Source organism: Dromiciops gliroides, chromosome 4 (assembly GCF_019393635.1).
Source record: "Dromiciops gliroides isolate mDroGli1 chromosome 4, mDroGli1.pri, whole genome shotgun sequence".
NCBI classification, from domain to species: domain Eukaryota; kingdom Metazoa; phylum Chordata; class Mammalia; order Microbiotheria; family Microbiotheriidae; genus Dromiciops; species Dromiciops gliroides.
In genome coordinates, this window is record NC_057864.1 from 291,462,840 (window position 1) to 291,487,756 (window position 24,917).

The 24,917-nt window shown below is 37.8% G+C and overlaps 1 pseudogene; it reads left to right on the forward strand.

Moving 5' to 3' along the window:
- Positions 1-12,194: 12,194 nt before the first annotated feature.
- The window catches only part of LOC122755039, a 39,049-nt pseudogene continuing 26,326 nt past the window's right edge, over positions 12,195-24,917 (forward strand).

Genomic DNA, 24,917 nt, shown 5'->3' on the forward strand with positions numbered 1-24,917 from the left:
GTCTTTGTCTCACCCACAATTTCAGTCCTTTGGGGAATGTAGTGTTTCATTACTCACAGACATATAGCATGATCTCTTGGGAAAAGGAAATTTAAAAGGCTTCAGAGAAAGAATAAGTTGTGTTTTGTGGTTTAAAACTACGTAAGATTCTCAAAGGATGGGGAGGGGACATGAGAAAGGGAGATAACTGAAAACTCAAAATCTTAAAAAATAAATGTTAAAAATGTTCAATATAATTGGGGGGGGGGTGCAGCTAGGTGGTGCAGTGGATAAAAGCACCGGCCCTGGATTCAGGGGGACCTGAGTTCAAATCCAGCCTCATATACTTGACACTTAGTAGCTGTGTGACCCTGGGCAAGTCACTTAACCCTCATTGCCGTGTCCCCCCAAATATATGTGTGTGTGTGTGTGTGTGTGTGCATGTGTGTGGGTACAATTAGGAAATATTTAATGAAATAAAATATATTAAAGATCAAAATATTATAGAGGGGAAGTCAGTGCTATGGGGATAGACGGTTTTCAGGAATGAGATACAAAGAGGAACAATTTTGAAGAGGAAGAAAAGGAGTTATCTGAAGCAATCAATGTTAATACATAAGGAACTTGTGAACCAACTTAGATTTTTAAAAGGTATGTAAAAAAAAATGGAAGCATGGATAGATAACAAAGTATGAACAGAAAAAGTATGGTCCTGTAAAAACTGGATGAGAAGCACTAAAGCTCAAAAGGAAAGTAGTTTTGTAAAAGATGGAAGAGAAGAGCATGAGAGAAGGAATAGGATCTCTGCTCAAGGTGGATGAAATGATAATAATGGATTATGATGAGAAGGCAGAAGTAATCAGCTTTTAATTGCTGCCATTTTGAACTAGAAAGGACAGAACAAAATGACCAATAGGGAATTGAAATGAAAGGTTAAGTAGAGGCATAGTAAGAGAACCCCTACTTTTCAGTGCCATACCAATCAGACTACCTAAAAATTATTTTATAGAGCTAGAAAAAATAATAACAAAATTCATCTGGGAAAACAAAAGGTCAAGAATATCAAGGGAACTAATGGGAAAAAAAAGCACAGGAAGGTGGTCTAGCTGTACTAAATCTGAAGCTTTACTATAAAGCATCAGTCATCAAAACTATTTGGTACTGGCTTAAGACATAGAGTGGAGGATCAGCGGAATAGGTTAGGCACAGGAGACACAGTAGTAAATGACATTAATAATGTACTGTTTGATAAACCCAAAGACTCCAGATTTTGGGATAGTTATTCAGTATTTGACAAAACCTGCTGGGAAAACTGGAAGATAGTTTGGCAGAAATTAGGCATAGACCAACATCTTACACCTTATACTAAAATAAGGTCAAAATGGGTACATGGTTTAGACATAAGAGATGATGCCATAGGTAAATTAGGAGAGGAAAGAATAGTCTACCTTTCAGATTTTTGGAAAGGAGAACAGCTTATGACCAACCAAGAGATAAAGAATATTATGAAATACAAAATGGATGATTTTGATTATGTTAAATTAAAAAGGTTTTGTACAAACAGAAGCAATGCGTCCAAAATTAGAAGGGATGCAGGAAGATGGGAAACAATTTTTATAACCAGTACTTCTGATAAAGGCCTTATTTCTAAAATATATCAAGAACTAAATAAAATTTATAAGAATCCAAGTCATTCCCCAATTGAGAAATGATCAAAGGATGTGAACAGGCAGTTTTCTGATGAAGAAATCAAAGCTATCTATTGCCATATGAAAAAATGCTCTAGGGGCGGCTAGGTGGTACAGTGGATAAAGCACCAGCCCTGGATTCAGGAGTACTTCAATTCAAATCCAGCCTCAGACACTTGACACTTACTTGCTGTGTGACCCTGGGCAAGTCACTTAACCCCCCATTGCCCTGTCCAAAACAAAAAAAATGCTCCAAATCACTATTCATTAGAGAGATGCAAATTAAAACAACTCTGGGGTACTACCTGACACCTATCAGATTGGCTAATATGACAAAAAAGGAAAATAATAAATTTTGGGGAAGCTGTGGGAAAATTGGAACACTAATGCATTGTTGGTGAAGCTGTGAACTGATCCAACCATTCTGGAGAGCAATCTGGAACTATTCCCAAAGGGCTATAAAGCTGTGCATACCCTTTGACCCAGCAATACCACTTTTGGGTCTTTTTCCCAAAGAGATCATAAAAAAGGGAAAAGGACCCATATGTACAAAAATATTTATAGCTGCTCTTTTTGTGGTGGCAAGGAATTGGAAATTGAGGGGTTGCCCATCAATTGGGGAATGGCTGAACAAGTTGTGGTATATGAATGTAATGGAATTTTATTGTTCTGTAAGAAATGATGAGCAGGCAGATTTCAGAGAAACCTGGAAGGACTTGCATGAACTGATGATGAGAGAGATGAGCAGAAAAAGAAAGACATTGTACATAGTATCCTAAACATTATGTGTTGATCAACTGTGATAGACTTGATTCTTCTCAGCAACACAATGGTACAAGACAGTTACAAAGGACTCATCATGGAAAATGCTCTCCAAATCCAGGAAAAAAACAAGAAAAAAACAAAGGAACTGTGGAATATGGATGCATATTGAGCCATACTATTTCTTTTGTTTTTGGTGCTGTTGTTTTTCTTTTTTGAGGTTTTTCCTTTTTACTCTGGTTTTTTCACAGCAAGACTAATGTAGGACTATGTTTAATGTGATTGTGCATATATAACCTATATCAGATTGCTTCCTGTCTTGAAGAGTGGGGAGGGAGGGGAAGGAGGGAGTAAAATTTTAAGCTAGAAATCTTATAAAAACAAATATTGAAAACTATCTCTACATGTAACTGGAAAATAATAAAATACTTTAATAATTTAAAAAAAAAGAGAACCCCTACCTGCCCTTTATAAGTGCACATCACAAGGTCCAAATGCATTTCATCCTTAATGGGTTCTTATTAGTCCTAATGTTATTTTTTTGTTTGTTTGTTTGTTTTACCTATGTGCTGTAGTTAATCCTGTTTACTACTTCCCCTGAAGACTCTCTTCTTTCTGGGTATTCATGCTACTACTCTCTTGAGGTTCTCCTCCTACTATTTAACCTCTCCTTTTCAGTCTTCTTTACTGGGTCTTCAACCATATCATACCACACCCTTCCCTTCTCCCCCTAAACTCTCTCTGTACTCTCTCAGTAACCTCATCTGCTCCCATGGGTTTAACTATAATTTCTGTGCAAATGTCTCAGATGTATACACACATATATATGTATATACATGCATATTATAGATATATAGGGATATATATGTATACATGTATACACGCACACGCACACACACACACACACACACACACACACACATTCTGCCCCAACCTCTCCCCTCAGTTTCAGTTCTACATTACCAGATGTCCCAGAGATAGTTCAAATGTTCAAAACTGAACTCAATATCTTTACCTCAAAATAGTTCCCTTTCCCAAACTTCTCTATTTCTTTAGAAACAGCATTCTTCCATACTCTCAACTTCTTAACCTTGGTATTATCCTAACTTTCCTTCACCCCAAATATCCAATAAGTTGCCAAATCATGCCATTTGCAATTTTTTAATATCTTTTGCATCCAACCTCTTTTATTCACTCATAGTTAACACACCCACAGTTTGGGTCCTCATTACCTCTTAGTTTCCTAGCCTCGTTTCTTACCATTCCAATTCATCCTACACACTACTGCCAAAGTAATTTTCCTTATTCAAATATTTTACTGTGTCACTTCCCTACTCAATCACTTCTAATGACTCCCTATTGCCATTAGAATAAAAGCTACATTTTTGTTTAGTTTTTTTTTTCTTTTTTTTTTTGGTGAGGCAATTGGGGTTGTGACTTGACCAGAGTCACACAGCTAGTAAGTGTCAAGTGTCTGAGGTTGGATTTCAACTCAGGTCCTCCTGAATCCAGGTCCAGTGCTTTTATCCACTGCACCACCTAGCTGCCCCCACTGTTTAGTTTTTAACACCTTATATAACCTAGCTCCAAACTACCTTTACATCTTAAATGGGCTTTGCTCTCCAGTCTTGTTGCTGTTCTTCACAGAGGACACTGGTTTCTGTGCCTTTGCATTGGCCATTCCCCATACCTAGAATGCTCTCCTTCCTTATCTATGTTTCCTGGAATTTCTCTCTTCCTTTAAGATGTAGTTTAAGCACTATCTTGAATGAAACCTTTCCTGATGACCTCAAGTGCTAGTGTCTTTACCCCAAAACTGTCTTATAATTAACTACTTTGTGTATGTATATATTTGCATTCACTGACCTCATATTTATCATATTTCTACTCTCTATATATACTTGTTGCCTCCTTCATTAGGATATAAGCTACTTGTAAATAGGTATTGTTTCAATCCTTATAATCATATCCCAGCACTTAGTACAATGCTACAGATCTAGCAGGTGCTTAATAAATACTTGTCGATTTATCAATTCCAAAGCACTGAATTAGCTGGTGAATGTGATTGCTCAGTTACTCTCAGTGATCTTTGAAAGATCATGAAAAATAAGAGAGGTGCCAAAGAAAAGGTCAAGAGCTGTCCTCATTTTCAATAAAGGGAAGAGAGTGAAGCCTGAAAACTATTGGTTGGTGTGCTTTACTTTTTTTCTGAGCAAATTTCTGGGACATATTGTTCAAGGATCTTTGGTGAACATATAGAAAAGGAAGTGGGGGGGGGGGCGGAGCCAAGATGGCGGAGAGGAAGCAGCAAACTGCCTGAGCTCTCCTTCTGTTCCCTCAAAACGAACATTAAATCAAGCCTCTGGACGGATTCTGAAACTACAGAACCTGCAAAGAGACAGAGAGACACAGTCCTCCAACCAGAGATAATTTATTGAATTTAGCTTTTCTCTTTCGTTGAATGAGGAATTTTCTGGACTGATTCTATATGCAGAGTTCTGCCAAAGCATAGACCAGCGAAAGATTCTCATTCTGCTACCTCTTCTCTGTTCCCTTCCCCCACTCCAGATTTTCTTGAGACATTAGTAAATACACGTTCTTCTAGAGAATGGAAGAGTCATGTGTCAGAAGTTGGTTTCTATCTCTGCTTTTTCTCATTCCTTTGCCCTATTTCCTTTCCTCTTCTCCTCCTCCACCCCAACTTCAGTCTTGAAAAGTCCATTGGTCTTAGGAATGGTATTAATTGTAATTTTCTCTACAGGAATAATTATATGCTTTGTACATTTAAGATTATTGCTAAAGGTTCCATTTTTATTCTATTGGAGGTTATTTTTTTATATAGATAGGTATATCTGATGAGCTAAAATTCCTCCTATAGCTCCTGTTCTTATCATACTCATTAAACTTCTCTGCCTCAAGCAAAACTGGGGAATTATTTTGTGGAGGTTCAGAATTGTAGTTATACTATGATTAACAACTAAGGTTATCATTGGAGTCCTGGCATCCCAACAGATTCTGGGATACAACTGGCATAAATTAGACTTTTCCCTTCTTCCAGAAGGCATGATAACAATGGAGAATATGAAAAGAGTAATAGCCATTGGATTTAGCAATTAAGAGATGGAGAAGACAATGGCAAACCATTCCAGTATCTTTGCCAAGAAAAATCCAAATGAGGTCACAAAGAGTCAGTCACAACAGAAAAATGACAGGACACCAAAATATAAGAAAGAACTAAAAACTAGGGGAGGGATCTAAATCCATGAGAACTGATTAGGTCCCAGAGTGAAGGGGGCTGGCCAGAGGAGAGAATAATTTTCCAACAACTCCACATACTTTCTGCTTGCAGGGTAGTACTATAAGTCTGAATCACTCTGTAAGTCTTCCAGGAGGTAGGGTTTACCAGCAAGGAAAGGAGAGTTAACTAGGCTATTTATTGGACTCAAGTATGTGTTGAGAGAATAGATTCAGAACTGCAGTACACTCAGAAATCTGAATGGTAGAGATCAAAAAGTGAGTGGATGGTAAAGCAATGGGTTCAATGAGAGTAGAGTTATTTCTAGGATCTTGAAAATAAAAGGGATAAGTGATACAGGATGAAACTTTGAGGGCATGGCAAGGCCAAATAAAGTTTCTATTTTTCCCACTCAAAGAATGAGGAGATGGAAGGGTGTACAGGAAGAAAGAAAAAGATTTACTTGAAGAATTCTTAATCTAGGGTCAATGGACCTTAAGAACTCTGCACTAGAAAGATAAAAGGTGAAAGAGAGGGAGGGGATATTTCATGGAGAAAACTTTCAGAGGAGGAAAGCAAACATAGAGAGGTTTACCTTAATAGAGACAAGTTGTACCTCTTCAAAGGCCCCTTCTAGATCTAAATCTGTACTCATGCCTCTTCAATCAGATGATGTCCTTCTCCCAGGCAATTAGTTCTTCTAGAATTCCATTATTTTGGCTTTGTGATATGAAAATAATGCAAAACATGAAGTGATAAAACAGACAATTGTCATAAACAGTAAGAAATGTGTAATTTCCCCACAAGCTGAAACACTCTCACATGTGAAACGATGAAATTCTCACCTGGTCTGAAACATTCTGATTTGCATTTTCTGCTCATCAGCTATACCTGTGAGGCTTCTAGGCATATGTTTAAAAAGTGGTTTTGCTTTTAAAAATAATTTTGAAGAAGAACAGACATTTTGTTCAGTGTGTGAGGACTGTTCAGTCTCAAAAAGGAAGCTCTGGTAGAAAGTGAAATATAAATTAGGAAGTCTATTTGTAGATGAGAAAGAAATTTTACAGCAACAACACTGTTTTGTCAGTGTGGTGATCGCTCTGATGTCAGTGGTCCATGATGAAGCTAGCTATATCTCTCCTTCAGGATTTTATGACACTACCAAAGAGTTTGCTAATGCTATATTATATATTAGCTTGAGCCTCCATTGTGATGTTGCCTCTGCTGTTAAGCACCAAGTGATTAACTATCTGGTTCCATTTAACCAATTAACATTGATTAGCTTTTGCAAATAGAAATCACCATCTTCTCATTCTTCTGCTGCTTCTCCTCCTGCTTCTTCTTTTCCTTCTGATTATCTAGCATTTATACAGAGCTTACAATCTTTCAGGTATTGTGCTAAGCACTTTACAATTACAGGGTGGATCAAAAGTCATGAATAACTTCTTTATTTTTTGTTTTTAATTTACAATACCATAGCATCATATATATTATATATAGGAAATGGATTTATATTACATGTGAAAAATCAAATCTCATAAATGGCAAAAAAATAATGAAAAATAATTTTCAAAAAGTTATTAAAACATCAGATCCCTTTGTGACATTTGGCCCAACCTGTATTATCTCATTTAATCTACAGAACAACCCTGGGATGTAGCTGCTTTTGTACTCCCCAACTAAACCTTCATTTATAAAGAAAACCAGTGAAATAAAACCCAACTAATGGAGCAATTGTGTCTGACAGTGTACACACTATTATAGACCCCTATGTCACCTCCTTTCTGCTAAGAGGTAGAAGGTATGTTTCATCATTGGTGCTTTGGAACAAGAATGTGTCAAATATTTCATCTGAATTCTGATAAAACCTAATTTTTAAGAGAGAAAATTGCTTTGGTACTTTTGTTATTGTCATTGGAGGTGGGGCCATGGGGAAGAATAGGAAGGATGGAAATGGGAATGTGTGATTTTTCTAACTTTTCAGAAAGAAATACAAGTTCCCGGTTCTCTTATTAGTTGCTAACAATAGGCTGTGGGTTTGTTCCTATATGGTGGTACTAGAAACTTAAGGCAGAAAATCAGGACAGAAATGCTCGTAGAAAGGACTGAAAACTCTTGATAGAAGATGGTGATACAGAGCACAGGTCCCTGTAATTATCCAGAGGAATCATCTATTGCAATTCATCATAAATACTCCTTTTGGAGGTGAACCTTAGTAGATCATGCAAAGTTATATCTCTCCTAAGATTCTCTCCCATAGCGAACAAAAAGTGAAGGTTTGTCTTCATTCACAAACACATACCACTCAGAGGGCATTATAATAATATCTCCCTAAGGAAGATATTTCCATGTTGAGTTATAAACGAACCAGTCCCTCTTTTTGGTCTATATGCATACACCTATACAATAAATATATGTGAACATATATGCAAATATATAACATATACGTGAAGAGAGAATAAAACAGAAATGCTGACACAATAGAATTCATGGCTGTTGACCCAAGTGTTCTGAACATAGTTGATGTAACTGGTGCTGACGGAAACATCCTCCTTGAGCATGGTTGTTAGAAATGTTTTTCCTCTTCCAACAGAGTGACTTTTGAGCTTTAATGAATGTTGAGTAAATTTTCACTGAAGTCTTGTGTAGGGTGAGTTTACCAAGGCTTTGTCCCAATATGCTGACACATGGATTGCTTCTTCCTCACAATAACCAAGAGACCACACCACCCTCTGGCCCTGCCCAGGGTTCTGTTGCTGTGGCATCCCTCCCCTGGGGTCTACTTTCCTTCCCAACCCCTGAGATGGAGTCTAGAAGAATGAGTCATCCTTCTCTGGGAGGGGTTGAACTATCTTTATCACTGTCATCCTCCACCCTTCCCCAAATATTTTCATCCCAAGTGAAATAATTTCTAGGTATGTCTATGTTTATTAATCTTAGCCTTTAAATACAATGCATTAATGCAACTTTTCTGGATCCTCTTTCCAACTGTCCTCATGTTCAAAATTCTAAATGAATTTCTGTTTGTTTAGATGAAAAGTATATTGCTTTTTTCTAGAAGTTATTTTTATATATTTCATTTCCCCCAATTACAAGTTAAAAACTATTTTAAACTTTAAAAAAGTTTTGAATTCCAAGTTCTATCCCTCCTTCCCTTTCTCCCCTCCCAACTCTTTGAGATGGCAAGCAACCTGATATATTTTATAGATGTGTAATCATGTAAAACATCTCCATATTATTCATTTTGTACAAGAAGACCTGAATAAAAAAAGAATGAAAGAAAGTGAAAAATAGCATGCTTCAGTCTGTATTCAGATAGTATTAGTTCTTACTCTGGAGGTGGATAGTATGCTTCATCATTAATCCTTTGGAAATATCTTGGATCATTGTATTGCTGAGAATAGCTAAGTCATTCACAGTTCTTCATTATATAATATTAGCATTACTATGTACAAAGTTCCCCTGGTTCTGCTCACTTCACTTTGCTCAGTTCATGTAAGTCTTTCCAGGTTTTTTTAAAAAAATCATCCTTCATAACATTTCTTATAATCCAATAATATTCCACCACAATTATATATCATAGCTTGTTTAGCCATTCCACAATTCATGGGTACCCTCTTGATTTCCAGTTCTTAGCCACCGCAAAGAGAGCTATAAATATGATTGTAGAAATAGGTAATTTTACTTTCTTTGATGTGTTTGGGATATAGAGCTAGCAGTAGTATTGCTAGATCAAAAGGTATCCACAGTCTAGAGGATCATTGTGCAGAACTAAGAATTAAGGTTGTAGTAACCACCATAGGACCATAGAATTTAGAAAGAGGAATGTTCTGGAGCCAGTTTGAACCAACTCTTGGGAGCCAATTGTTAAATTTTCAGTGTAAGCATTTACACTTTGGATATTTGCAAACAAACTAGGGTTTAATTTATTATTTTCTTGATTGTCTAGTCTTAAGAAAGTGATGAAGAAAATGATAAACAAATTACATTTAAATGTGTGTTGTGCATACATTTTTTTTTCTTGGGAGAACTGGTTATACATTTACCAGCACATCTTTGAATGTGAAGATCATCTAGTCCAACCCCCACATTGTATGGATGAGAAAACTGAGGCACCATGCTGTGAAGTGGTTTGTTGAAGGTCACTCAGGTAGGTAAGTATCAACGTCAAATATCAAATATCAGTATTAAAGCCACTTGAAATCCAATGAGCTCACAAAACATGGACTTACTACAAATTGATGTTATCTTATTTTACTTAGGTCTTCATTGCTGCATATTAATTAGAATGTGCGACATCTTTTACTTTATCCTGATCAATGCTTTATCACATTTTTCAAAGTGATTTTTCTAAACCTCCTTTTCTCTTGATATCTATGCTACCATTTCCCCCTCCCTCTCAACAGAGAATCTTGCCTCACTGCCTCAGGCTTCAATAAAAAATATCTAAACCATCCACATTGAACTTCTTCCCTTCACCATCTTTTCACTACTATACCTCAGCATCAGCCCCCATCTTCTATTCTTTTTCTCCAGTCTTAGAGGATGGGTTGGTCCTTTTTGCCAATGGTAATACTTTTATTTGTATCTTTCATATCACCTCATCCCTTCTCTTCTAGGAGCCTTTGAACATTTCCTCTCTTGTCCTAGTTTTCAACCTCTCCTAACAGTCATTTTTTATTCTCCGATGTTTACAAACATGACCAAGTCTCACCCATTATTTAAAAAAAAACACCAAACCCTTCCTCTGACAATATCATCACTGTCTATATTTGTTTCTTCCATTTTTAATCTCCCCCTCAATCTGACTTCATTTCCTGAAATTCTTTTCAATCTACCTTCACTACTGACTGAAATTCATCATCAATAATTTCTTTATCACAAAATCCAATGACCTTTTCTCAGTTCTCAACTATTTTGACTTCTCTATAGCATTTGACACTGTTGGATACTGCCTCCTCCTGAATATCTTCTCTTCCCTGGGTTTTTATGACACTGATCTTTCATTGGTTACTTTCTACTTATTGGATGTACATGTAGGTTATAATCCAGGGTTTTGTCCTGGCTCTTCACATTTTCTCTCTTTGTACTTTCTCTCCTGATGGGCTCATTAGATCCTATTAAATCAACTCTCTTTGCAGAAATCTTCCACATCTATAACACTAACCTTCATCTCTATCCTGAGCTATAGTTCTGAATCTTCAACTACCTGACTGTTATTTCTACCTGGATGTCCAATAATCAGCCCAAATTCAATATCCAAAACAGAACTCATTAAATGCTTGTTGCTTGATTACCCCCTAAACTAACTTATCTTCCAAATTTCCCTATTTTTATCATGAACACTGCCATTCTTTTAGTCACCTAGATTTGCAACCTAGGAGTTCTTCTTGAGTTTTTACTCTATCTTACTCTCCCCCTGACCCCCATCCCAATATCTAATCAGTGACACATCTTGTTGATTCCATTTCCTACACATCTCTTGTGTCCAACTCCTTTTTTCTATTTACATATAGTAAGTAGAAGGGTAGGGATTTGAACCCAAGTCCTCTGGCTATAAATTCATAGTTTCTTGGTATCAGGGTGTTAACAAGTTCAGAAATTCAAGGGGGCTTAGGCAATCCAAAGAAAACTAGTTGCAGAGCTATTAAATTCACATGAGATAATAAGGAAAGATACCAGGAATTCTGGGGAAGCTGACTGTTTCTAACATTTTACTTGAGCTCAGGATGTTGTTGTTTTTTAGTTGTGTTTTCAGTTTTGTCCAACTCTTGGTGACCCCATTTGCAGTTTTCTTGCCAAAGATACTGGAGTGATTTGTTCTTTTCTTCTCCAGCTCATTTTACAGATGAGCAAACTAAGGCAAAAGGGTTAAATGACTTACCCATAGTCACACAAGTAATAAGTATAAGAACTCAGGATGACTGGGATCAAATCTTGCCATATGGATCTGCCTTCAAATGGTGATGTTGGGGATGAAGATAATAATGGAATTGCCAGGGAGTATTTCATGGCAAGCTTTGACTTGACATCCAGGAAGCACTATCATGTTCCATTGTCTCTGTTAGAAGGGTGACATATACTTGTTAGTCATTTAGTTTCAAAGGACAGATATCAAGTCTTTCTGGATGAAGCAAGTCCTCCTCACTGTCTAGAAGAAGACTGTTTTCAAATCTTTGTTATAAGGGGTGACCTTCTGGGAGGGGAGGAGGAATACATGGGGAAATCTAGATGATTTAAAAACAAAAGATAACAATCTTTTTTTTTTAAAGAGTCTATATTCAGTAAGGTAATGGGTTAAATTAGCAGGTAGGCTATCCAACTAAGCAAAACCATGAAGGCTACCTTGTCCTGACCAATAAGGAGAATGTAATAGTAAATGTCCATAAATTATTTTCAGTGGACTGGGAACCCACCAAATGAAAACATCTCGAGGACTCTCTTTTCTCTCTGGATCCAAAGAAAATGACTCCACTGGTTAGTGAAGCCAAGAGTTTGCTGCCTTCCATTTCATAAATACATCTAGTATCATGGCCAAGTCCTCAGGGGGCTGGGATAATTTGTCAGCACAATTTACCAGTCTCTGGAGCCCCCTTCTGGAGGTCCTTCAGTATGATAAGTATTTTGTTCATCAGCTGGAGGTCATTAATTTAAAGAGTCAGATAACTTTGTTTCTTGCACCAACACTACCTCATAGGGGTCAGATGTGCTTGTGGTTAGGAAAGCCTTGGAATAGAAGAAAGACAATTTTTACCAGAGTATAGAGGAAATGAGTTGAAAATAGGGAGTCCTGGTCTTGTTAACTATTCTTCTGATTCAACCTAATGCCCCAAAGTTTTGTTAATTTTATGTCAGTTACTTCTGTTCCCTAATCCTGCCTTGCACTCATGAGTGAACTCCATTTAGACAGAGAATGTTTCCTGAACACTCCACTTCAAGTCAGTCTATGTATTTATATATTGAATATCCCCATAACTCGCTCCGTCTAAGTCATTTTGCAGCAGAGATGTGCTGGGGCCATCTCATCCAGACTCCTGAGAGATGACTGCTGAATTTTCAGTGTAAGCATTTCCACCTCAGAAATCAGCAAATGCTATAACTCAGAGCTTGACTTATTGTTTAATTCATTTCCTAGACTTAAGAAAGTCATGGAGAAAATAATGCAGATTAAAATTGAAAGTGTGTCATACTTATTTTTTAAATAAAAGTATTTTATTTTTCAGTTGCATGTAGAGATAGCTTTCAGCATTTGTTTATATAAGATTTCCAATTTCAAATTTTTCTCCCTCCCTCCCTTCCCTCCCCCCTCCCCTAGACAGCAGGCAATCCGATATAGGTTATATATATATTCTGGGGAAGCTGACTGTATATATATATATATATACACCTACATATACATAACAACATTAAACATATTTCTGCATCAGTCATGCAATAAGAGAAGAATCAGAGCAATAAGGAAAAACCTCAAAATAGAAAAACAACAGCACCAAAAACAAAAGAAATAGTATGGTTCCATCAGCATCCATATTCCAGAGTTGTTTTTTTGTTCTGGATTCAGAGAGCCTTTTCCATCATGAGTCCCCTGGAATTGTCTTGTTCCATGGTATTGGTGAGAAGAATCCAGTCTATCACAGTAAATCAACACAACATGTTGATGATACTGTGTACAATGTTCTTCTGGTTCTGCTCATCTCACTCATCATCAGTTCATGCAAGTCCATCCAGGTTTCTCTGAACTCCTCCTGCTCGTCGTTTCTTACAGCACAATAAAATTCCATTACATTCATATACCACATCTTGTTCAGCCATTCCCCAACTGATGGAAAACCCCTCAATTTTCAATTCCTTGCCACCACAAAAAGAGCAGCTATAAATATTTTTGAACATGTAGGTTCTTTTCCCTTTTCTATGATCTCCTTGGGAAAAAGACCCCAAAGTGGTATTGCTGGGTCAAAGGGTATGCACAGCTTTACAGCCCTTTGGGCATAATTCCAAATTGCTCTCCAGAACGGTTGGATCAGTTCACAGCTCCACCAACAATGCATTAGTGTTCCAATTTTTCCACAGCTTCTCCAACATTTATTATTTTCCTTTTTTGTCATATTAGCCAATCTGATAGGTGTCAGGTGGTACCTCAGAGTTGTTTTAATTTGCATCTCTCTAATCAATAGTGATTTAGACCATTTTTTCATATGGGAATAGATAGCTTTGATTTATTCATCAGAAAACTGCCTGTTCATATCCTTTGACCATTTCTCAATTGGGGAATGACTTGGATTCTTATAAATTTGATTTCATTCTCAATATATTTTAGAAATGAGGCCTTTATCAGAAGTACTGGCCTCAAAAATTGTTTCCCATCTTTCTGCATCCCTTCTAATTTTGGATGCATTGCTTCTGTTTATACAAAACCTTTTTAATTTAATATAATCAAAATCATCCATTTTGCATTTCATAATATTCTCTATCTCTTGGTTGGTCATAAACTGTTCTCCTTTCCAAAAATCTGAAAGGTAGACTATTCTTTCCTCTCCTAATTTACCTATGGCATCATCTCTTATGTCTAAATCATGTACCCATTTTGACCTTATTTTAGTATAAGGTGTAAGATGTTGGTCTATGCCTAATTTCTGCCAAACTATATTCCAGTTTTCCCAGCAGTTTTTGTCAAATACTGAATAACTATCCCAAAAGCTGGAGTCTTTGGGTTTATCAAACAGTACATTATTAATGTCATTTACTACTGTATCTCCTGTGCCTAGCCTATTCCACTGATCCTCCACTCTTTTCTTAGCAAGTACCAGATAGTTTTGATGACTGCCGCTTTATAGTAAAGCTCCAGATTTGGTACTGCTAGCCCACCTTCCTGTGCATTTTTTTTCATTATTTCCCTTGATATTCTTGACTTTTTGTTTTTCCAGATGAATTTTGTTATTTTTTTCTAGCTCTATAAAAGAATGTTTAGGTAGTCTAATTGGTATGGCACTGAATAAGTAAATTAATTTAGGTAGAATTGTCATTTTTACTATATTAGCTCTGCCTATTGGGCAAATGATATCTTTCCAGTTATTTAAATCTGATTTGATTTGTGTGAAAAGTGTTTTGTATTTGTGTTCATATAGTTCCTGGGTTTGTCTTGGAAAGTAGGCTCCCAAGTATTTTATATTGTCTACTGTTAATTTAAATGGAATTTCTCTATCTCTTGCTGCTGGACTTTGTTGGTCATGTATAGAAATGTTGATGATTTATGTGGATTTATTTGATATCCTGCTACTTTGCTAAAGTTGTTAATTGTTTCAAGTAATTTTGGGGTTGATTCTCTAGGATTCTCTAAGTATACCATCATATCATCTGCAAAGAGTGATAGTTTTGTTTCCTCCTTGCCTATTCTAATTCCTTTAATTCCTTTTTCTTCTCTGATTGCTAAAGCTAACATTTCTAGTACAATATTAAATAATAGAGGTGATAATGGACGTCCCTGTTTCACCCCTGATCTTATTGGGAAGGCCTCTAACTTATCTCCATTACATATAATGCTTGCTGATGGCTTTAGGTAGATACTGCTTATTATTTTAAGGAAAACTCCACCTATTCCTAAACTCTCTAGTGTTTTTATTAGGAATGGGTGCTGTATTTTGTCAAAAGCTTTCTCTGCATCTATTGAGATAATCATATGATTTTGGTTAATTTTCTTATTGATGTGGTTGATTATGTTAATAGTTTTCCTAACGTTGAACCAGCCCTGTATTCCTGGTATAAATCCCACCTAGTCATAGTGTATTATCCTGGTGATAACTTGCTGTAATCTCCTTGCTTAGCATCAATATTCATTAGGGAAATTGGTCTATCATTTTCTTTCTCTGTTTTTGTTCTGCCTATGACACCATATTTGTGTCATAAAACGAATTTGGTAGAACTCCATCTTCACCTATTTTTCCAAATAATTTGTATAACATTGTAATTAATTGTTCTTTAAATGTTTGGTAGAATTCACTTGTAAATCCATATGGCCCTGGAGACTTTTTCTTAGGGAGTTCATTAATGAATTGTTCAATTTCTTTTTCTAATATGGGGTTATTTAAGGATTTTACTTCCTCTTCAGTTAACCTGGGCAGTTTGTATTTTTGTAAATATTTATCCATTTCATTTAGATTGTCAAATTTATTGGCATAAAGTTGGGCAAAATAATTCCTAATTATTGATTTAATTTCCACTTCATTGGTGGTAACATCACCCCTTTCATTTTTGATACTGGTAATTTGGTTTTCTTCTTTCTTTTTTGAAATCAAATTAACCAATATTTTATCTATTTTATTGTTTTGTTCATAAAACCAGCTCTTAGTTTTATTGATTAATTCTGTAGTTTTCTTGCTTTCAATTTTATTAATTTCTCCTTTAATTTTCAGGATTTCTAGTTTAGTATCTAATTGGGGATTTCTAATTTGTTCTCTTTGTAGTTTTTTATGTTGCATGCCCAATTAATTGATCTCCTCTTTCTCTTTTTTATTCATATAAGCAGTTAGAGCTATAACTTTTCCCCTAAGCACTGCTTTGGCTGCATCCCATAGATTTTGGTATGTTGTCTCATTATTGTCATTCCCTTGGATAAAGTTATTGATTGTTTCTATGATTTGTTGTTTGACCCATTCATTCTTTAGAATGAAATTATTTCGTTTTCCCAGCTTTTTTGTTTTTTGGTGGGGCAATGAGGGTTAAGTGACTTTCCCAGGGTCACACAGCTAGTAAGTGTCAAGTGTCTGAGGCCAGATATGAACTCAGGTCCTCCTGAATCCAGGGCCAGTGCTCTATCCACTGCACCACCTAGCTGCCCCCTATTTAGTTTTCCAATTGATTTTCAGTCTACTTTTCCATGGCTCTTTCTTACATGTAACTTTTATTGCATCATGATCTGAGAAGGATGCATTTACTATTTTTGCCTTTCTACATTTGACTATGATGTTTTTGTGCCCTAATACATGGTCAATTTTTGAAAATGTGCCATGTACTGCTGAGAAAAAGGTATATTTCTTTCTATCCCTATTCAATTTTCTCCAGTCATCTATCATGTCTAACTTTTCTAGTATTCTATTCACCTCTTTCACTTATTTCTTATTTATTTTGCGGCCAGATTTGTCTAATTCTGAGAGGGGAAGATTCAGATCCCCCACTAGTATGGTATTACTCTCTAATTCCTCTTGTAACTCATTTAACTTCTCTAAGAATTTGGATGCTATGCCACTTGGTGCATACATATTTAATATTGATATTACTTCATTATCTATAGTACCTTTTAGCAAGATGTAGTTTCCCTCCTTATCTCTTTTAATGAAATTTATTTTTGCCTGTGCTTTGTCTGAGATAAGGATTGCTACGCCTGCTTTTTTTACTTAACTGAAGCATAATATGTTCTGCTTCAGCCTTTTACCTTTACGCTGTGTGTATCTCTCTGCTTCATATGTGTTTTTTGGAAACAGCATATTGTAGGATTCTTTTTTTTAATCCACTCTGCAATTTCCTTCCATTTTATAGCAGAGTTTATCCCATTCACATTCACAGTTATTATTACTGTCTATTCCCCTCCATTTTATTTACCCCCTTTTTACTTTTCCCCCTTCTTTCACCCTATTCCTCCTCACCAGCATTTTGCTTCTTACCCCTGCCTCCCCCAATCTGCCCTCCCTTTTTAATCACCCCCCTCCCTTTTCTTTATCCTTTTTCTCCCTTGCTTTTTCCCTCCTTTCTATCAGTCACCCCTTCCCCTTCCCCTTTTACTTCCCTAAAGAATAAGGTAAGTTCCTTTATCCAAATGAAGGTATATGTTATTCCCTCTTTGAATCAAATCTAATGAGAGTAGGGTTGAAACAATGTTCACCCCTCCCTTCTTTCCGTCTATTGTAATAGGTTTTTTTTCACCTCTTCATATCATGTAATTCATCCCATTCCATCTCCCCTTTCCTCTTCTCCGCATAGACTCCCTTTTTAACTCCTTAATTTTCCTTATATCATCACATCAAAGAAAATTTATATTTATACCCTCTGTGTATAATCCTTCTGTCTGCCCAAATACGTATACAGTTCTCAAGAGTTATAAGTATTATCTTCCCATGTAGAGATGTAAACAGTTTAACCTATTTGAGTAACATTTTTTTTCCATTTACCTTTTTATACTTCTCTTGAGTCCTGTGTGTTAAGATCACATTTTCTATTCAGTTCTGGTCTTTTCATCAGGAAACCTTGAAATTCCCCAATGTCATTGAATGTCCACCTTTTCCCCTGAAAGAGAATTCACATTTTTACTGGGTAATAGATTCTTGGCTGTAATCCAAGCTCCTTTGCCTTCTGGAATATCATATTCCAAGCTGTGCAATCCTTTAACATGGAAACTGCCAGGTCCTGAGCAATACTGACCATGGCTCCATGATATTTAAATTGCTTCTTTCTGGCTGCTTGGAGTATTTTCTCCTTCACCTGATAATTCTGGAATTTGGCTACAATATTCCTTGGAGTTTTCCTTTTGGGGTCTCTTTCAGGAGGTGATTGGTGGATTCTTTCAATGACAGTTTTATCCTCTGATTCTATAATATCAGGGCAGTTCTCCTTAATAATTTCCTGGAATATTGTATCTAAACTCTTTTTCTGATCATAGTTTTCAGGCAGTCCAGCAATTTTCAAATTATCTCTCCTGGGTCTGTTTTCTAGGTCAGTTGTCTTTCCAATGTGGTATTTCACATTTTCTTCTATTTTTTTCATTTTTTGATTCTGTTTGACTGATTCTTGGTGTCTCATGGAGACATTATCTTCCAACTATCCAATTTTAATTTTTAAGGCATTGTTTTCTTCAGTGAGATTATGCACCTTTTTTTCCATTTGGCCAGATGACTTTTTTTTTTTTTTTTGCTGGGGAATGAGAGTTAAGTGACTTGCTGAGGGTCACACAGCTAGTAAGTATCAAGTGTCTGAGGTCGGATTTGAACTCAGGTCCTCCTCAATCCAGGGCCAATGTTTTGTCCACTATGCCACCTAGCTGCCCTGACTTTTTTAAGGCATTGTTTTCTTCAGTCAATCTTTGTGCTTCCTTTTCCAAGCTGCTGTTTCTTTTTTTTCATAATTTTCTTGTTTTGCTTTCATTTCTCTCCCCATTTTTTCTTCTACCTCTCTCAATTGACTTTGGAAATCCTTTTTGAGTTCTCTTCCCATTTTTTCTTCTACCTCTCTCAATTGATTTTTAAAATCCTTTTTGAGCTCGTCCAAGAGGGCTTTTTGTTCTTGAGACCAATTCATCTTCCTTCTTGAGGCTTCACATGTAGGCAATTTGAAAGTATTGTTGTCATCTGAGTTTGTGTTTGCCTTTTCCCTGTTGACACAGAAGCTCTCAATGGTGAGAGCTCTTTTTTGTTTCTTACTCATACTGCAGCTCATTTATTTATTTTTTTAACATTGAGGTCTTCTCTGGGGGCACCAGTGTCCCTGTTTCAAGTTTCTTGTGCTGGGGTATAGGGACTGTATCACTGGCTTTCTATACTCAGGCCTCTATGGCTTGTGGGTTTTTCACTGACCTGGACTTCCTGTCAGAGCTCCCTGGGATCAGTAGGCCTGGTCACGCCTGACCTGTGCGTGGCCCTCCAGCTGGCAACCTGCCCTCTAGGCTGGTGCAGGTGAGTTTAACCATTGTTCTGCTGTGCCACCAGCTTGTTGTGCCAGGATCCAGGGGCCTCAGTTGTTCAGCTGTGACTCACAGCTTCCTGCTGACTTGCCCAACCATCTGTGCCTCCCTTTTGCCTGAGTCAGACTGACCTTTCCTGAAATCTTCTAAATTATCTCTGGTTGGAAGACTGTGTCTCTCTGTCTCTTTGCAGGTTCTGTAATTTCAGAATCTGCCCAGAGGCTTAATCAATTAATGTTCTTTTTGAGGGAACAGAGGGAGAGCTCAGGCACCTTGCTGACTCCTCTCCACCATCTTGTGTGTCAAACTTTTTGATGAGCTAGTTGTTAAAAATTTACCAGCACAGGCAGAGCCAAGATGGTGGCAAGAAGTTAGGAAGTTACCTGAGTTCTCCCAAATTTCCTTCAAAAAAAATTAGGGGGAAGCTAGGTGGCATAGTGGATAAAGCACTGGCCCTGGATTCAGGAGGACCTGAGTTCAAATCTGGCCTTAGACACTTGTCACTTACTAGCTGTGTGACACCGGGCAAGTCACTTAAGCCCCAATGCCCCCCCCCAAATAACAACAACATTAAATTAAGCCTCTAAATGGATTCTAGAGCTTCACAACCTATAAAAAGACAGAGTTAAACAATCTTCTGTCTTAAGATAACCTAGAAGGCCTTCTGGAAAGTTCTGTCTCACTTGGGTAAAAGGGGAGCACAGATCAGTACAGAGGGTATCTGTGTAAGCCAGCAGAAGGCTCTTAGCTACACCACAGATCTGTAGATGAGGACCCTTGGTCCTAGCTCAGCAAACTAGCAGCACAGCAGGCCAGTCATGAGGCCCCCAGCTTCAACACAGTAGGAAAGCTGCCAACTGGGTATCTGCTACCCAAGAGGTGCTACTAAGCTGGGCCATTCCAGTACAGTGAGGAAGCTGCAAGTTAATGATGCCTCAGAGCAGAAAGGCAGTGACTGGACTCCTGACCCCCCAGCAAAAGAAGCTTAGGACAGTGCTTGCTGTACCCCAGGAGCAGAACTCAACTTTAAAAGGCATGAAATAGGCTAAATATGAATAATAAACAAAAGAACTGTCACCATAGAAAATTACTATGGTGACAGGGAAGTACAAAACATAAACTAAGACAAGGACAATAATATCAATATGCCTGCATGTAAAGCCTTAAAGGGGAAGAGAATTAGTCTCAGGACCAAAAAACCCTCTTGGAAGAGCTCAGAAAGGATTTTTATAAACCAAATAAGAGTGATAAAAGAAAAAAATGAGAAAAGAAATGAGTTATGAAAGAGCCAATAGCTTGGGAAAAGAAAATAATGCCTTTAAAAATACAGTTCAACAAATGGAAAAGAAGGTGCAAAAGCTGACTGGGGAAAATAATTCCTTAATAATCAGAATTGGGCAGATGGAAGCTAATGACTCAATGAGACAACAGGAAGAAGTAAAGCAGAATTAACAAAATATAAAAGCAGAAGGAAACATAAAGTACCTCTTCAGAAAAACAACAGACCTGGACAATAGATCCAGGAGGAACAAATTAAGAATAATTGGAATACCTAAGGGCCATGATAAAAAAAAGGGCCTGGACAGCATAATCCATGATATTATCAAGGAGAACTGCCCCAATGTCTTAGGGCCAGAGGGAAAAATAGCTACTGAAAGAATTCATAGGTCACCTCCTGTAGGAGAACCCAAAAGGAAAACACCAAGGAATATTGTAGCCAAATTCTAGAATTAACAGGGAAACGAGAAAATATTGCAAGCAGCTAGAAACAATTTAAATATCAAGGAACAACTATCAGGATTACACAGGACCTTGGAAGCCTCAACATTAAAGGATCAGAGGGATTGGAATATGATATTCCAGAGGGCAAAGGAAGTTGGATTACAACTGAGAATGTTGTACTACCCCACAAAAATTGAGCATACTCTTTCAGGGGAAATGATGGAAATTCAACAAAATAAGGGACTTTAAAACTTTCTTAATGAAAAGCCCAGAACTGAACAGAAAATTCAATCTACAAACACAAAACTCAAGAGAAGCATAAAAAGGTAAAATGGGGAAAAAACAAAAACATAATTCAATAGGATTAAAATTTTTACATCCCTACATGGGAAGAAGATACTTATAACTCTTGAGAACTATATCTCTATTAAGACAGATAGGAGGGGACAGCTAGGTGATGCAGTGGATAGAGCACTGGCCCTGGAGTCAGGAGGACCTGAGTCCAAATCCGGCCTCAGACACTTAACACTTACTAGCTGTGTGACCCTGGGCAAGTCACTTAACCCCAACTGCCTCACCAAAAAATAAAATAAAATTAAGACAAATAGGAGGAGTACACATAGACAGAGGAGTTATGAGTTGATTTCAATTTGATGATATGAAAAAAAATATTACCAGCATGTCCCTAACAATCAGTTACCAACTCCAGGCTGATCCTAGTCTAGGGTTTCCCAGAAACTATAAGCACCACATATTGGAGAAAGTAATGAAGTTTGTGTGACTAGCTTAGCCAACTCTATGAGTAGGAAAAAAAATAGAGTTGTCTTTTATAGGTATTGTAGTGGATATAACCTTGATGAGGTGGGGAATGGGGGAGAAGGAAAGATATATATCTTCTCTGAAGGAGATCCCTGGAAGCTCCTCTGATGTAGTTTTGTCTGTCTCTTTCCTCTACAATGCTGACAGAAAAGCAGAGGGAAGTTTATTAGGTCCATATGCCTCTTTATCACTTAGGTAGGAAGCTACCCATAGATCACCAAAGGAAGCAATCTGTGAGGTCACCACCTCCCCACCTAAACCATTTATTTCTGACACTCAAGATTGAACTGCTATGGGGTTCTGGGTACTGAAGCTTACTGCAGTGAAGGTCTTTGCAAACTTTCCCAAGGAGATGAAGTATCCTGGAAATCCTATGTTGACATAGGATAGGCTCTCCTCTAGATTCAATTTGTGGCCATCTAAATTCATGGAATTTACCAGACTTGATCTGATAGCAATAAGCAGGGGTTGCTTAGACACCAGACTAGAGTGGCATGTTGCCTACACACTAAATAGGATTTATTTTAAGTAAGTTCTTACATTTCCACTCCTGCTTATATCTCCCTCCCAGTGGGATTCAATGGAAAGTGTTCTGCCTCTCTTATGATAGTGGGCCATGAGGGCATGTTCAGCTTCTCACATATACATGGAGGGTCAGGACTTTTGGTGGCAATGACAATGACATGATATCAGCTGGTATATCCAGTTTCAGGAAGTTTCTGTTACGGGCTAAGGATGCCATAGGTGTCCAACTAACTGACCACAACTTTGCTTACCATTCTATATCTTTGAGTGGTGGCAATAATGGATTTTATCCCACATCCGTCTCATCTTGGGGTTAGGATGCCATGTGAGTGAATATAGATGCTTTGTCAAAGACAGCTCACTTCATCCTGTATGCCCCTGTTACCTAAGTCTCCCTAAAGTATATTTTCTGACTCCCTCTTATGTAATATTCAATCAGGGCACCCAGTTTATCTCATATTTAGGTACCTTTTCAGTTTGTACAGTGGGCAAAACACACTAATTGGACTACTATCTCTGCTACTGCAGGGCTTACTATCAGGCTGACCAGGCCACCCTACACCCACCATCACATTTTGTTATAATAACGCAGTCTGCTCAAATACCCAGAACATGTTTTTAATCTATGGAATATGGTTTCTAGTCTTCATTTGTCCTAGTACTCACTTCATGAACCATAGTCAATTACTACCTTGGGGAATATAGGCTGTCTAGGATGATCTTGACATGAACCCCACAAGTAGTTATAATGATTTCACAAACAATCTTACTATACTACTGTAACACTTATAGAGAACTGCAAGATATAGGAGACTGAGTCTGATTCTCTGCCTTTAACCTCTATAGCCAAAGACCCTACCAGAAACAGAGTTTTATAGGCTCATTCACCATCACATAGGTGGTGAATCCCATGCCTTATAGGTTAGAGTTCCCTGTTTCACTAAGGAGCTGCCATGTGTTCCCTAGCACTGGTAATAGACATTGAAGAGGTGGTATGTGTGTGCTTGAGTTGAAGAATGATAGTAATTGCTCAGAGATGTTATTTACAACCTGGTATATAAAAGAATGGTTAGAGCATTCATTCTCCTATCACTGGTAATAAGGCAATTGGCATGTTAGGCACTTAATGTCTGGATGTCTTTAATGGAATGTAGAGCAGTAATTGAGTATGGGGGCAGAGGAGAAAGAAGGAAAGAGGAAGGATTGTAGGAATAGAACAATAGTATGAGAAGGACAGGGACAGAGTCAGAAAGGAATTCTGTGCTTGTTTGAAATGCAAAGAATATGAGTACAAGCATACAAGGAAGAGTGTGAGATACTCTTATACAATGCTGTGTGCATGGATAGGTTATGTTCAGCAATGGAAACTTGCAAGGTTTGATAGTGTAGGCATTAAAATTAGCCTCAGGCTCCCTGAGCAGAGCTGCCCCCCCCCACCCCATTTCAGCTGCAGGGTGGCCTCTGAGCCGGGCTAAGCGCACTGAAAAACTGGAGAAACACCAGGGTTTGCTTCGCCTAGCCCCCAGCTCTTGGTGTGGGCAGCATGGGCTCGGCCAGCCCCGGGTGGGGGCGGGGGGGGGTGGTGGTGGCCAGCCTGAGTTTCACCTGAGAGAGAAGGTTAATAAAAAGAGATGCTGGGGGGTTTGAAAAGGAGACTGAGGTTGGCGCAACAGTAAGGAGTAAGGGGCTTTTCAGGGGTTCGTCACTACGCTAAAGAGGGGGGGTTGACAAAAGAGATGGAGAAAGAGCTAGTGAGAAGGTAGAGAGATGCCAGAAGAAGGAGGACACTAAGGTTTTTCAGGGGGGTCGACAAAGCGAAAGGGGCTTGGAGTTAGAAGAAAGGAGACTGAGCAATGGTACGGAGAAAGGGCTTTTCAGTTAGAAGGTAGAGAGAAGTTAAAGAGTGAAAGGGAGAAGACTGAGAAAGTTGGAGAGAACTGAAGGCGAACCTGTCCCAGCGAGGTGCGGCTCCAGCCCACAGCGGCAGAGGCCAGCACACCCATAAGCAAGAAGTGGCACAAAGTTTAAAAAGCTGACAGGTCATAGTTTACTTTTGTTTTCTTTGTTTCTACATTTAACTCTAAGTTTATTCACCTAAATAAACCCCATATTTGCTTTAATTAAAAGAGGCATTTTAATCCATCCCTTTTTTCTTATCAGTCTGAGAGGCAGTGGGGGAAAGAACAGGCCCTTGCAGACTGGCTTAGGCAGCTAATAGCCAGCTATAGCTTTACCAGCTAAATGCAGTCAGATAGCCAGCCAAAAGTCCACAGATTAGGCCTAGTTAGTTAAAATATTTCTTACGTTTGAATGATGACCCAGATGGGACTTACTACCCAATTATAATTTTTCTTATAGTTATAATTTTTCATATAAGTACAGTTATAAAATTTTCAGATTTCATATAGTTCATTTTTTCTTTCTTTCTTTTTTTTTTTTACAATAGGGTTGTTTTGGTGTGGATCTTCAACACTTTCTACGTACACTTTGGGCTAAGAACCCGGGCTGTTTATGGCAGCTA